Source organism: Grammomys surdaster, unplaced genomic scaffold (assembly GCF_004785775.1).
Source record: "Grammomys surdaster isolate TR1022 unplaced genomic scaffold, NIH_TR_1.0 203, whole genome shotgun sequence".
Lineage (NCBI taxonomy): Eukaryota > Metazoa > Chordata > Mammalia > Rodentia > Muridae > Grammomys > Grammomys surdaster.
The window spans coordinates 8,165,540-8,177,442 of NW_021604648.1; the positions used below are offsets into that span (position 1 = coordinate 8,165,540).

The 11,903-nt window shown below is 40.9% G+C and overlaps 1 pseudogene; it reads right to left on the reverse strand.

Moving 5' to 3' along the window:
* LOC114623895 overlaps nt 1–11,398 on the reverse strand; it is a 29,498-nt pseudogene extending 18,100 nt beyond the window's left edge.
* Nucleotides 11,399–11,903: the final 505 nt, after the last annotated feature.

An 11,903-nucleotide genomic window follows, 5' to 3' on the forward strand; every position in this document is an offset into this window, starting at 1 on the left:
AGTAACATCTACAAGATGGATGCCCTTTCTCAATCTGCTGCTCATCGTATCAGTCACTTCATGCATAAAGCATTTACAATGTTTAGCACCTTATTGAATAACTATAGCACTGTGATAAAATGGCCATTTATGAAGTTTCTTCCATGTGTTACATACATTTAGGCATAATACATAGATCACAAAATTGGATAAGCCACATGTACAAAGTACAGCCCAGGATTCGGTACACAGCACCTATTCTATTAACAGCAACCATTGGTCTCATGCAATAATTGATGCTTTTTATCCTCAATTCTCAGAAGAGGAAACTAAGGCTAAGAAAGAATATTTAAAACATCCAAGGTAACATAATCAGAGGATGCCAGCTCCGAATTGCTAGCTCCACAGAGCCCCTACATCATCAGTATGTCATCCTCTGAGAAAAGCCAAAGAGTAGTTTGTAAATGAGGACAAGATATTATCCTGTATTGCCTTGATAGGCCAAGAAGGCAAAGTCTTTAAAAAGTTGGCTGGGTATGGGTGGTTCACCATGGTCAGGTTCATACAGGTCTCCATGATCCAGTCTTTCAGGTGCTGGATGTCTTCAAAGTTTAGAGAGGTACACAGGTGAAAGACTCTGGTAAGCCATGGTAAAACACTGCCTGTAGACAGAATGACACTGCTGTTACTTGAAAAATGCTAGCCAACAGAAACCTCCACAAATCTCTTCTTCTTCACTTTGCACTATAGAAAATACAACTTTCTATGCCTCTTCACTAAGAATTTTTACACCATCCAACAAAGTGCCGTAATGAAATTTGATCATTTCATGACAGACAAGTGGAACTTCATTGTGGGATTTACCAAAATTCGTAATCTTTATTATGTTTCATTTTAATTTAAAAGATTTCATATTTATTTAACATGAAATAAATAAATAAATAAGAATACTATAGAACAATATGAATAAGCAACCAATTAAAACAAATAGATACAGCTAACATAGAACACTGAACAAAGATGCTAAGCAAAATAAAACCCCACTATATGTATGTAATATGTAATATGTAATATGTAATAAAATTCCAATTACGAAAAATTCAAGAACCTGTAAAACCAAGCTGAGCTGAAGGCATGAGGACAATGCTGGGCTGCGCAAGTGTGCCAGTGTGTCTAAGAATGCCATCCGATTTCTGAGAGCCTGATGATGTTTTCTAGTGATGTGGATGATAATTACATCAGGCAACTCATCAGCCTATGCATTTTGATTTCTCTTATTTTCAATGTTTATATTCTGCTTTAATAAAATGTGTGCTTTTAAAGTGAAGGCAGGACTGAAAAGATGGCTCAACAGTTAAGAGCAGTGGATGCTCTTCCAGAGGACACAGGTTTGATTCCCAGTACCTACATGGTACCTCACAACAATTTGTAACGCCAGTTCCACGGAATCAGATGCCCTCTTCTGACATCAGGCACACAGATGATACAGAAATATGCATGCAGGCATATTTTATGTATATTCATATACATTAAAAAACTTCTTAATTAAGTGAAAGTATTGAGTAAATGAAGTTCAATTTAAAAATGTAAAACCATTCTTTTAGGTAAAATCTGTATTTGAAAGTCTGTTAATGGCACCCCAAGACCTGTGGATGTTCTCTGAACATTTTACACTGCTTTTCCTAAAATATTCAGTTACAATCTTCATAAACATACCACAGGAAATCAAGTCCTCAAACTGCCAGGTAGGAGCAGAAGCTGCAAGAGCTCTAAATGGTCAGGGAAATAAAACGAAAGGAAGAAACTATAACTCACCTAAGTTTCAACACAACAAGATCAAGCCAGGTAAAAGAAATATCTTGGCATGGAGAGGGGGTGTGGCCTGAGGTACCATCATTAACTCCAGTGCATAGTTACTAGGAGAGGGAGAGTCCATTGTTTTGAGTAGTGTGGCCACTGGTAGGTCAACCATGCTCTAGTAGACAGTCATATATCCAAGAGTATATATATGGGCAGTACAAATTGGACTTGATAAGTGTAAGGGAGGAGGAAGAAGAAGAGCAGAAAGAAGAAGAAGAGAAAACACAAAGTAACTGGGGAAGAAGGCATGAATCTGGGAGGAGTTGGGAAAGAAGGGTGAAAACATGGAAAGTACATTGTACAAAAAATTCAACAACAAACTAACAAGAATTAATAAAAAAAACTACAAAAAAACAAATAAAGATATACATTAAAAATAGTTTTGGAAAAAATAAAATAGAAACTGAGCTCTAACAAGATGATTAGAAAAATAGCACAGCTGTTAATGAGAACCCAGAAACATCTATACAACAGCAGGAAACATGCTTTTTACTCTGAACAAGCCTCTGAGTTTGTTTGGATCATGCTCATGCTCGTGTCCGGTGTAAATGCACCTACCCAACTACTAAATGAGGACATTTCATCCTGAACCAAGCTGCAAGCAAGCCACCAAAAGAGCCCCTGATGGCAATGACAAGTAGATCATCAGCTCCCAGGATTACTCTCTCTGATTAACTCTGCAAAATCAGCCAATGCTTGTTCTGGTGTCAGGAAGTTTAAGTGCTTAGAATCTTGAGGGTTGAGAAGGTGAACATAGGTGTAAATGCTCACACCATCAAAGCTTAGGCACAACTTATGTCCAGAACAGAACTTGAGTCTCATATGCTTTCTTCCAAATAGAATCTCCAGAAAGTTGAGTCAAAAATGCCTATTCAGAGGACAGGGTATGACGCTTCCAAGAACTCACAAAAAGTGATTTAAGTTTGTAGAACATCATACATTTTGTATCAAATGTAATCAATCTCTCTCTCTCTCTCTCTCTCTCTCTCTCTCTCTCTCTCTCTCTCTCCCCTTCCTCCTTCCCTCCACCCCCTCTGTTTGCTGAAGAATGCAATACAAAAACAATACCAAGCACATCTCTAAACACAACTTTCCAGCAGCAGACAAAACTTGACCTATTTAAGAATTTTTGCCACATGAACTCTGTTGCCACAGTTCTGATTTTGCCAAGAAATTTAAACAACTACTTGGTGTGGTTTATAATTTTTAGTTTAAATCTTTAAGCCTCCTTGATTTTCTTTGTCACAAACATAAAACAGTTGAGGTGTGTTGCCATTGGTGTCTGCCCAGAAGGCAAAGCAGAGCCAGGGTGAATAGGTTCCATGGGGATCTGTTTCTGCCAAGAATGCTGAAAGTGTTACTGTTCTTAGAAGAGAAGTGAAGAGGTTTGGGAAGTCTTCTTCAGGCAGGTAGCCAAGGTCCCTTGAGCAAGGCCAGGGGCAGGGGCAGGGGCTGGGGCAGGGGCAGGGGCAGAGGTGGCGGCAGCATGAGCCTGGCCAGCCACATGGGTCCAAGGTCCAGTGATTAATGCTTCAAGAGAAAGAACTCTTCCCCAAGTGTTACAGCTCAGTAAAAACCCACCCTCATATGACCCTCAATGAAATCATTTGTGTGCTTAATTCCATTTGGATAGGGACTCTATAAACATTGAGGTATAGGGTGGGATTTAGGGGTAGGTGCTTTCTATTTGTTCTGTTTGAGATGTTAGTGATGTCCTATTTGCATGAAAGGACTCAAGGTGTTGGGATATATGACTGAAGGCCCACAGTGCTCACAGTGGCACGGCGTGGTTTTGTGTCACAGAGCATGTAAAGAAATGGATAGGGAGAGGCTCAACTCTGCTGATATCAAGTCTCTGAGAATCCCAAGGTTTGAGCTCACTTAATCTTACCAGTTCTTCTGTCTTAAGGCAAAGCCCACTTGCCCTACAATGTATTTATAAAAACAATCAGCCTATGGCTGAGTGAGATATTGTGCCGAAGTTTCTCATGAGCACTAAGGAAAATTGTCAAGCTATAGTTCTTTGTCTGCTTGGCTACATAGCAGTGGTCTAGCCATCATATGTTCTGTGTCCTTGATGTTGACCTGCAGAGAAAAAAACACAGGCACCCAAGTGTCCCTGCAGGTAGCCTTCCCAAGCCTGCAACTTGTACAAGTTCAGGTCTTGTTTTGTGGGTGGATGTCAATGGATTTATGAGGTTTGAAGCATAACTTTGTTTCTGAAATAAAAATAACATTATAGAAGAATTGTCACTGCAGTATGTCTGAGACATTTTTTAAAATTGCTGCCGTGTCTCTGATCCTAAAAATATAACTCTCCTCCTTGCTTGATGGTCTCCAATTCTACAGGACAGAGGCTGGTTTTTTTTTCCACCACTTACACACACACACACACACACACACACACACACACACACACCTTTTAAAAAAGAAAAGAAAGGAAGGAAGGAAGGAAGGAAGGAAGGAAGGAAGGAAGGAAGGAAGGAAGGAAGGAAAGGAACTAAAACAATTGTCAACCTCCAGGATCTGTTGACATCAAGGGAGAATGGAAGAAGTGGCCTTAAAGGACTTTGGAGTTCTAGGCTGTCAGACAACACAGCAGAGAAGAGGTGTGAGCTGTTGGCATAGCTGAGGAAAGTTCAGGCCCTAGGTCAGAGCTCCTGAGCTAAGGAAGCCACAGGGATCCAGAGAGTACAGAATACACAGGACACTGATAGGCATGTGCCCTTCCCCTCCTCCATCCCCTTTACCCCAGAGTTTCAGGATCTGGTCATCTGAAGCATTTAGACAACTGTTGAGTCTTCTAGGCCAATAGCCTTAGACTCGAGGATGGGAGCTTCTACACCAACTGCTGCCAAAATTCAAGCACCCCAGTACCCAAGCTCTGCAAGGGGACTGTGACCCATGGAGCTAAGGGTCCCAAAGCTATCCAGGTTCTGTCACAATAGCAGTTGCTACTTGCTACAGCTTCTGCCTAGCTATTGCCATAACTCACTGCTCTCTGACACTGAAGCAAAATATAGTCTTCCAGAAACTAGCCTTCTTAGCCCACCTGTAGCTACCATCCAGATGAGCAAAAGAACTCCTGGTGACTGGTAACAGCTGCACACACCTGTAATTCCAGTACTTAGGAGACCAACAAAGAAAAATCATGAGTTTATGGCTAGAACGAGCTATGTAACCCACTCTTGTCTCAAAAGCAATAAAAAGGAGGAGAAAGAAAGGAAGGGAGGGAGGGAGGAAGGAAGGAAGGAAGGAAGGAAGGAAGGAAGGAAGGAAGGAAGGGAGGAAGGAAGGGAGGGAGGGAAATGTACAGTGCTGGGGGATATAGCTCTGTTGAAAGAATGGTTGCCTGTGAAGTATAAAGCCCTGGGTTCCATCCCAGAACCATGTGAAACCACACACTATGTCTGCTGCACACCTATAATCTTAGCACTTGAAGGTGAAGACAGGACACCCTGGGATACATGAGACCCTGTCCTATCCTCCCTAAAGGGACAGCCTTGAAATTTTACATTAAATGAGGCCTGACTAAAGAGAAGGGACTCCCCATAGTATCGATGCTCAACAAACACCAGCAAAGCTTTCAGCTCCTCAGCCACTTCCCACATGAACCCCTAGAAAGAGTTCACAAATCTGTAAGTAAAACTCGAATGTTAAAAAAAAAGTTAGATTGAACCTCTGCAGAGCATATGAACTAGATATTAAGCTAGACCAGAAAGATTTCTCTGAAACACTGTGCAATTTATGTGTCTTCCACAGATATGTGATCCTTGTTCCACTTTTGAACATCCCATCACACAATCTTAAGTGCAACAAATGAAAATGGGTTCTGTCCGCAGGTATGGTGACAGCATCTGTTTTCTCCACAGAAGAGAGATAGAGAAAGAAGGTTTTGCCAGTTCCTAGTACAACGCCAACCTGTACAACATAGTAACTTCCAGATGAGCCTGAGCAGAGGACAATGAGCGAGCCTATCTCAAAAAAAGAAACAAAAAGTAAAAGCTAGCCTTTGGTTGTTAATGCACTACAGATGCCACCTCTTCTGAGACACACACTAAACCTCCTTGGAGTTTTAATCTTACATATTAGGAAATTAACAGTAGCTAACAGCAGCTGTTATTAATTACTGCTTGCATGTATCAGATACTGTTCTAACTGCACATGTAATAATTCACTTAATTAGCACAATAAACAAGAATCAGGCACTGTGGCTTTACAGGCAAAGGCACTGAGACACAAGGCTCAGCGTTCACACAGGTGGCACAGCCAAGACTAAAATACAGGCTGTAATGCAGAGCAGTCACCAAGGCTACCAGACTTCCCTATTTCACGCTGCTGGCTCCTCTCTAACCATTCGCTGCCTCTTTCCCTCTGACTGGACAGTGCCCTCTGAATCCTTCCTAAGAAAGTATCCATGGCAGATAGCATTAATTGGTCATTCAGTTTAGCATGGATTAAAAACGTCATGAATGCTGTTGATGTTTAGTAAGCTACTATTCCCTAATGAGGCATAAAACTTTAAATTGCCTTGGTTATTCTAACCAAACTATAAGGAATTAGAGGAGCTACCTGTGGGGATAATGGACATGTTACCCTGATATCTGTGTTCCTAAGACCCCACCTTCTCTTTCAGGGAGATGCTCGCTCTTGCCGTATATCCCAGGTCCAGCCACACCCAGCTCACACAACCCTCCCCTACACGCCTCAGCCCAGAAGAGCTAGCCATCTCCCCTCAACACCAGAGGGCTGCAAAGAACTCCTGCACCAGCTGCAGCAGGAACTCACATGTGTGCCTCACACCACCAGACTGCAAGGTCTTAAGAGAAGGAGCAGAGCTCTATGGGATTGATCTCAGGCTTTGACAGGAAGTAGCTTAACTGAACCAATAAATGATGCAATTAGTGATTATTCACCTGCATTCATTTCGAGGGTAATTTTATCTTCCAAAAGAAGACTAAGTAATGTGTCAACATCTATTATCACTATATTTCTACACTAGGAAATAGATCTTTTTATTATGCCCATTTGACAGATAAGCAGTCTGAAGTGTAGAGCTAAAAGCTTATCCAGTTTTAAACATCCAAGTAACAAAAGTAAGAACTGAAACCTTCTGCATCTGGCTAAAATTTTCCCTACTAAGCTATCTCCCAAGAGATCTGCACACAGAGGTGAACTAGTAATTGTGATATTTTAGTTTGCAAAGGAAGTTGTCTAGAACCAGGGAGGTCAAGGATGCTGTCCTTCAAGCATCTTCTCTGGTCAATTCTCTGGGAACTGTTCCCACATTATCTTTCCACTTCTGCCCTTCCAGCAACAGAGTTTGCCTGGCAAGTCTTTATTCCCACTGCAGAGCCTGTACAGCAGCAGGGTCTTCTGGAGGCAGGATGGACCCTCTGCCTAGATTAAAGAGCAGGAGGTAGGCAGGAGAAGTCACCCTGTGGCTCCTGAACAAAAGGGAAGTCACATCTAAAGAAGAGAAAAGAAGCATAGTCGGTCAGGCTTCTCACAGAGTAACAGCAGGAATCTTGTGGAAAGTGAGTCTGGACCCCACTTACCATTGAGGCATACCAATGATCTCCTTTCTTTTACTTTCTACATATTTAGACTCTTAACAGTTCCAAAGAAGAAAAGAAATCACCTATGGACAATTTGGGAACTATAGGTCAATTCACATCTCTAATTTCTACTGAGCTCACCGAGGAAGCATTTTCTGAAGTCTCCTAAATACCAAGCACACTGGCAAATTCCCCCATTCTAAATAATATGATATTCTCTGCTTTACTAAAATTCAACCTGCATTTTTAATAGAAATTTAATATTTTCTACTTACAGTCTTAACACGTAAAGAAGACTGTCATCTTTTCACGTGCACTATTTCTTAATGGACTTTAAGTACAATAAAAGGTGACAGGAAACACAAGCAGGAAAGCAAGCTAAGGGTCTTACTATGTTAATGCCTACACGTGTAAGAGAAGAGACAAAACAGGAAGATTAACTAAGACACACCTACAGCTCTACCTCTGCTTCTCCATACCCAGCAGGGAAAGTTGTATTTTCTTACATTTATTTACATTGCTTTTGCTTTTGATTCATTCATTCATTTAACAAATAGATATTAGGCCCATGCTACATGCTTAATGTAATACAAAACTCCAATGCACAATGCTGGAAAAACTTGTACTGTTTAAATTTATCTGGTAGAGCCCATAATCAAAACACACAGTGTTTCGTGCTGATCATGCTGGTGCGTGCCTTTTATCCCAACACTCAAAAGGCAGTCAGGTGGATCTCTGTGAGTTCTAGGTCATACTGTTCTAAATACTGAGTTCCAGGACAGCCAGGGCTGTATAGAGAGACCTTGTCTTAAGTGCTCCCTACAAAAATAACCTCTATATGCAATAGCATTCCCACATCTGCTTCCCTTAGATTTTTTTAATCCAGAAATAAATCAAGATGTTTTTAACTTAAAAATCAGTTTTCTGAAAATAGAATTTTGTCCTTTTGACTTATAATTCCATTAAGCAGAACACAGAGTCACCTGGAATGTCTAAATTTACTCTTTGCAGATTTGTCTATTCTTTTTTAGTTTTTGAATTATTAGTGAGTTTATCTTTCTATTTCCTATTTAATAGCTTTATAACTATAACTGTGCTCTGTTAGTAAAGGCCTATTATCCGGGCTACTTATAGGGCTGAGGTAAGAGGATTGCAAATCATGTACTACCTGGATTACAGTGAGTTCAGAGCAATCCTGGGTAGCTTAGTCAGACCATGCCTTAAGGTTTCTGAAGGGAGATGGAAGAGGAGTGGTTCTAGGGGAAAGGGAAGTTGGAGGGAATTAGGAGGAGTGGAGGGAGAAGAAACTGTGGTCAGTATGTAATATATGAAAAAGTTTAATAATGCAAAAAATTGGTTTTTTTTAACTTATCCAGACTTTAAAACAAATGCAAAGCTCCAGAAAGTACATAAAATACAGGATGAGTTGAATGCACTCTGAAATTGAGGTATCTTACAAAGCAAGGACACAGTTGTGTCATGGGGGAAGGATTGCTTTAGATTAAGTGGATTTTAAGAACCACATTAATCACATGCAGTGCATGATCTAGGGCTGGTCCCTCATTTGAACAGATAAGATATGAGTGACAGACTGAAGAGGGTTGAGATAATGTTAATATGGACAATGTATTAGATATCACTAAACACATGTATTATTTTGGCTGCATAAGAAAATGCTTTAAAGTCCCACATAGTGGCACATATCTGAAAGTCAAGCACTTTAGAAGGCTGGCATTGTTACTTAAACCACCCAGGACCTAAACTAGACCAAATAGTACTTCTTTAGGTCATCCAAACAGATGGACCTCCTATACTCTGCTCTATCCCTGCACACACGTGCACACAAAATGCGAACATGTCTAGTTCTCATCTAACTATGTATGCACTTCCTGATTTCTACATGATCTTTATGCAATCTGAAAACAACTACCTACTTCTCAGAGGAATAAGAGTTTACAGAAACTAAGCATATAATAATGGTATCCATGCCATATAGATACCATCCCCACTGTGTGTGTTAATTTACTCAACCACTCATTCAACAAACATGTGTTCAACTGTCTAGACCAAGTGCTGATCCTTCTATTAAAAAGTTTTTTAAGCCATTGAACAAGAATAAGCCCCATAACAAATATGCTATTTCTTCTCTTGAGCCAGATCTCAGATTTAAGCATCTTGTGGTAAATGAAACTCTGGTATTAAACTATTTTAATTACTCCCCCAAAGAGTTCCCCAAAGCAAGCCACCTTTGTCATTTGAAGTTCACCAACAACTACATCTCTTCCAACTAGGGTGGATAGACAGGCTGTGTCAAGGGTAAAGAAAGGAAGCACATGAGAGTTCTACAGGATTCTCAAAAGTCATTTTACCATAGAGATTTTCACCTCTCCCACTGACTTTCAAACATAGACTTATGAGATGGATATTCATCTTACCCTTTAAAAACAGCTCACAAAGAATCACATTTCAATACCCAGTCTAGAGGTTTCAAGCGTGAAAACAGGGACAGTTATATGCCATGATAAATACAAGTCAGGGAAAGTTCTTGCCAGAGGAAAATCTCCCACATAGAATCCCACAGGCCTCTGGAACTTAGGGAGCAAAAGTATACAGACAAATTCTCCACACAAAGGTATTCCAGCCTTAACTATTGAGACTTTAAGAGGAAAGAGGAAGAAATCTGCCTTTGCTAGAAAGAAAGCAAGTGAGGAAATTAACAGGCACAGACTTGAGTCTTTGCTGGCTGTAAGGCCAGGCGTGTCCCTTAACCCCTAAGTCCAGTGCCTTCCTATGTAGAATTAGGATGGCAGCATAGCATGCAAAGAGTCACTGGAGGACAGAGAAAGTGAAAGCATCAAGTTCCTGATTATGTTACGTGCCCAATAAATGCGCATTCTCTCCACACCAGGAGTGGGTACCCAAGATGGACAAGAGATACAAAGGTTTTCAGAGAAATTTGGGAGTTGTTCTTACAGCGTCAAAGCTCATACACTCTAAAGCACCTGTGTATTAAAGAACCAGAGAAATTCTGTGAAATATCCTTTGCACCACATGAATTTCCAGCATCCTCTTGGATCTTTCCCATACAGAACTGAGTTTTCAGTACCCAGTGGTCAGGCACACAAGGGACAGTGTGCCCTCTGCTGTCCAGACTAAGACACACACATCACTTTCCAAGGCCTATGGGCAACTGTAGAAATCACAGCATGGAAAGGGCTACAGAAGGCATCTCTCTCTGATCTGCTTGTTCTAAGCAAGCTGGGTGAAAAGATCCCAGATGCCTTGGCCAGCATCTACAGAGGAGGAACTTCTAATCATTTCTATAATTTGACTTAGTTAAATAACAAAAGTTGGTAACAGTGTCGCCAAAGCTTCACAGGTATGGCCTAGGAAAAGAAGCACACTCTGGTCATATACAGCAGTTGGGAGAGGGGAGAGGGAAACGGGAGGGGGAGAAATTCAAAAGATGCTCCCTGCTTCACAATATAGAAATGTGGAAAGACGGGCAGTGGTGGCACATGCCTTTAATCCCAGCACTTGGGAGGCAGAGGCAGGCGGATTTCTGAGTTTGAGGCCAGCCTGGTCTACAGAGTGAGTTCGAGGACAGCCAGGACTACACAGAGAAACCCTGTCTCAAAAAACTGAAAAAAGAAAGAAAGAAAGAAATGTGGAAAGAATCCACGGTAAAAAGTACAGAAAGGAGCAGGGAAAACCTGTAAATAAAACCTACAATGGGAAAGATACATGTTTGCATATTGTAACTGCTCAAGAATGAAGAAATCCAGAAATAATATGAAGTCTATTAAGCATAGTGGGTGACAATTTGGGGCATTGAAGATAAGAAGGAATACCGGGCTATCAACCACCTGGCCATTTCCAGTCAGAATTAGTGCTTTGGTGTTCCCAAAGCTAGAATAGGACCAGAGAACAATGACATGTAGCTTCTCATTAATTTCTACTATAAGGCCTTTTAAGAACTTGCCTCGTTACTTTACCTTCATTCTCCCATACAAAATGGATATGAGAGCTTTAGGGATCAAACAACCACAGAGGAATCAATACCCCTAGATTATCATGTGGTAGTGATGGGGAAAAACATAATTGTTCAAAAAGAAAATGACTCCAAGAAGCAGGAACCACCCTTCTCTTCTCTTCGACCAGCAACCCCAGAGCTCTAGTTCAGCTTCCTGGCTTGTTTCATTGTGTTTGCATTTTGAGAAGTGACTTGCGGCCTCAAACATAGTAAGCCTAAGCTCTCCAATAAGTTGCACACCCTTGTCTAGTTCGACAAGGATGGTGGACACTCCTCAGTTACCCTCCAACTGAAATCATCTCTTTATGGAATAATGCTTTATTTTTCACACATCCTTTTTCCCTGACTCAAATCAGGATACAGACTAGTACTTTCTTCTGTCCTAATCTTGAGGAGACTCAAGAGAAATTGACAAAATGAGGAAGGAAAAATATAAGTATAAGAATAGGAAGGGGCTGGGGAGTTGACTCAGT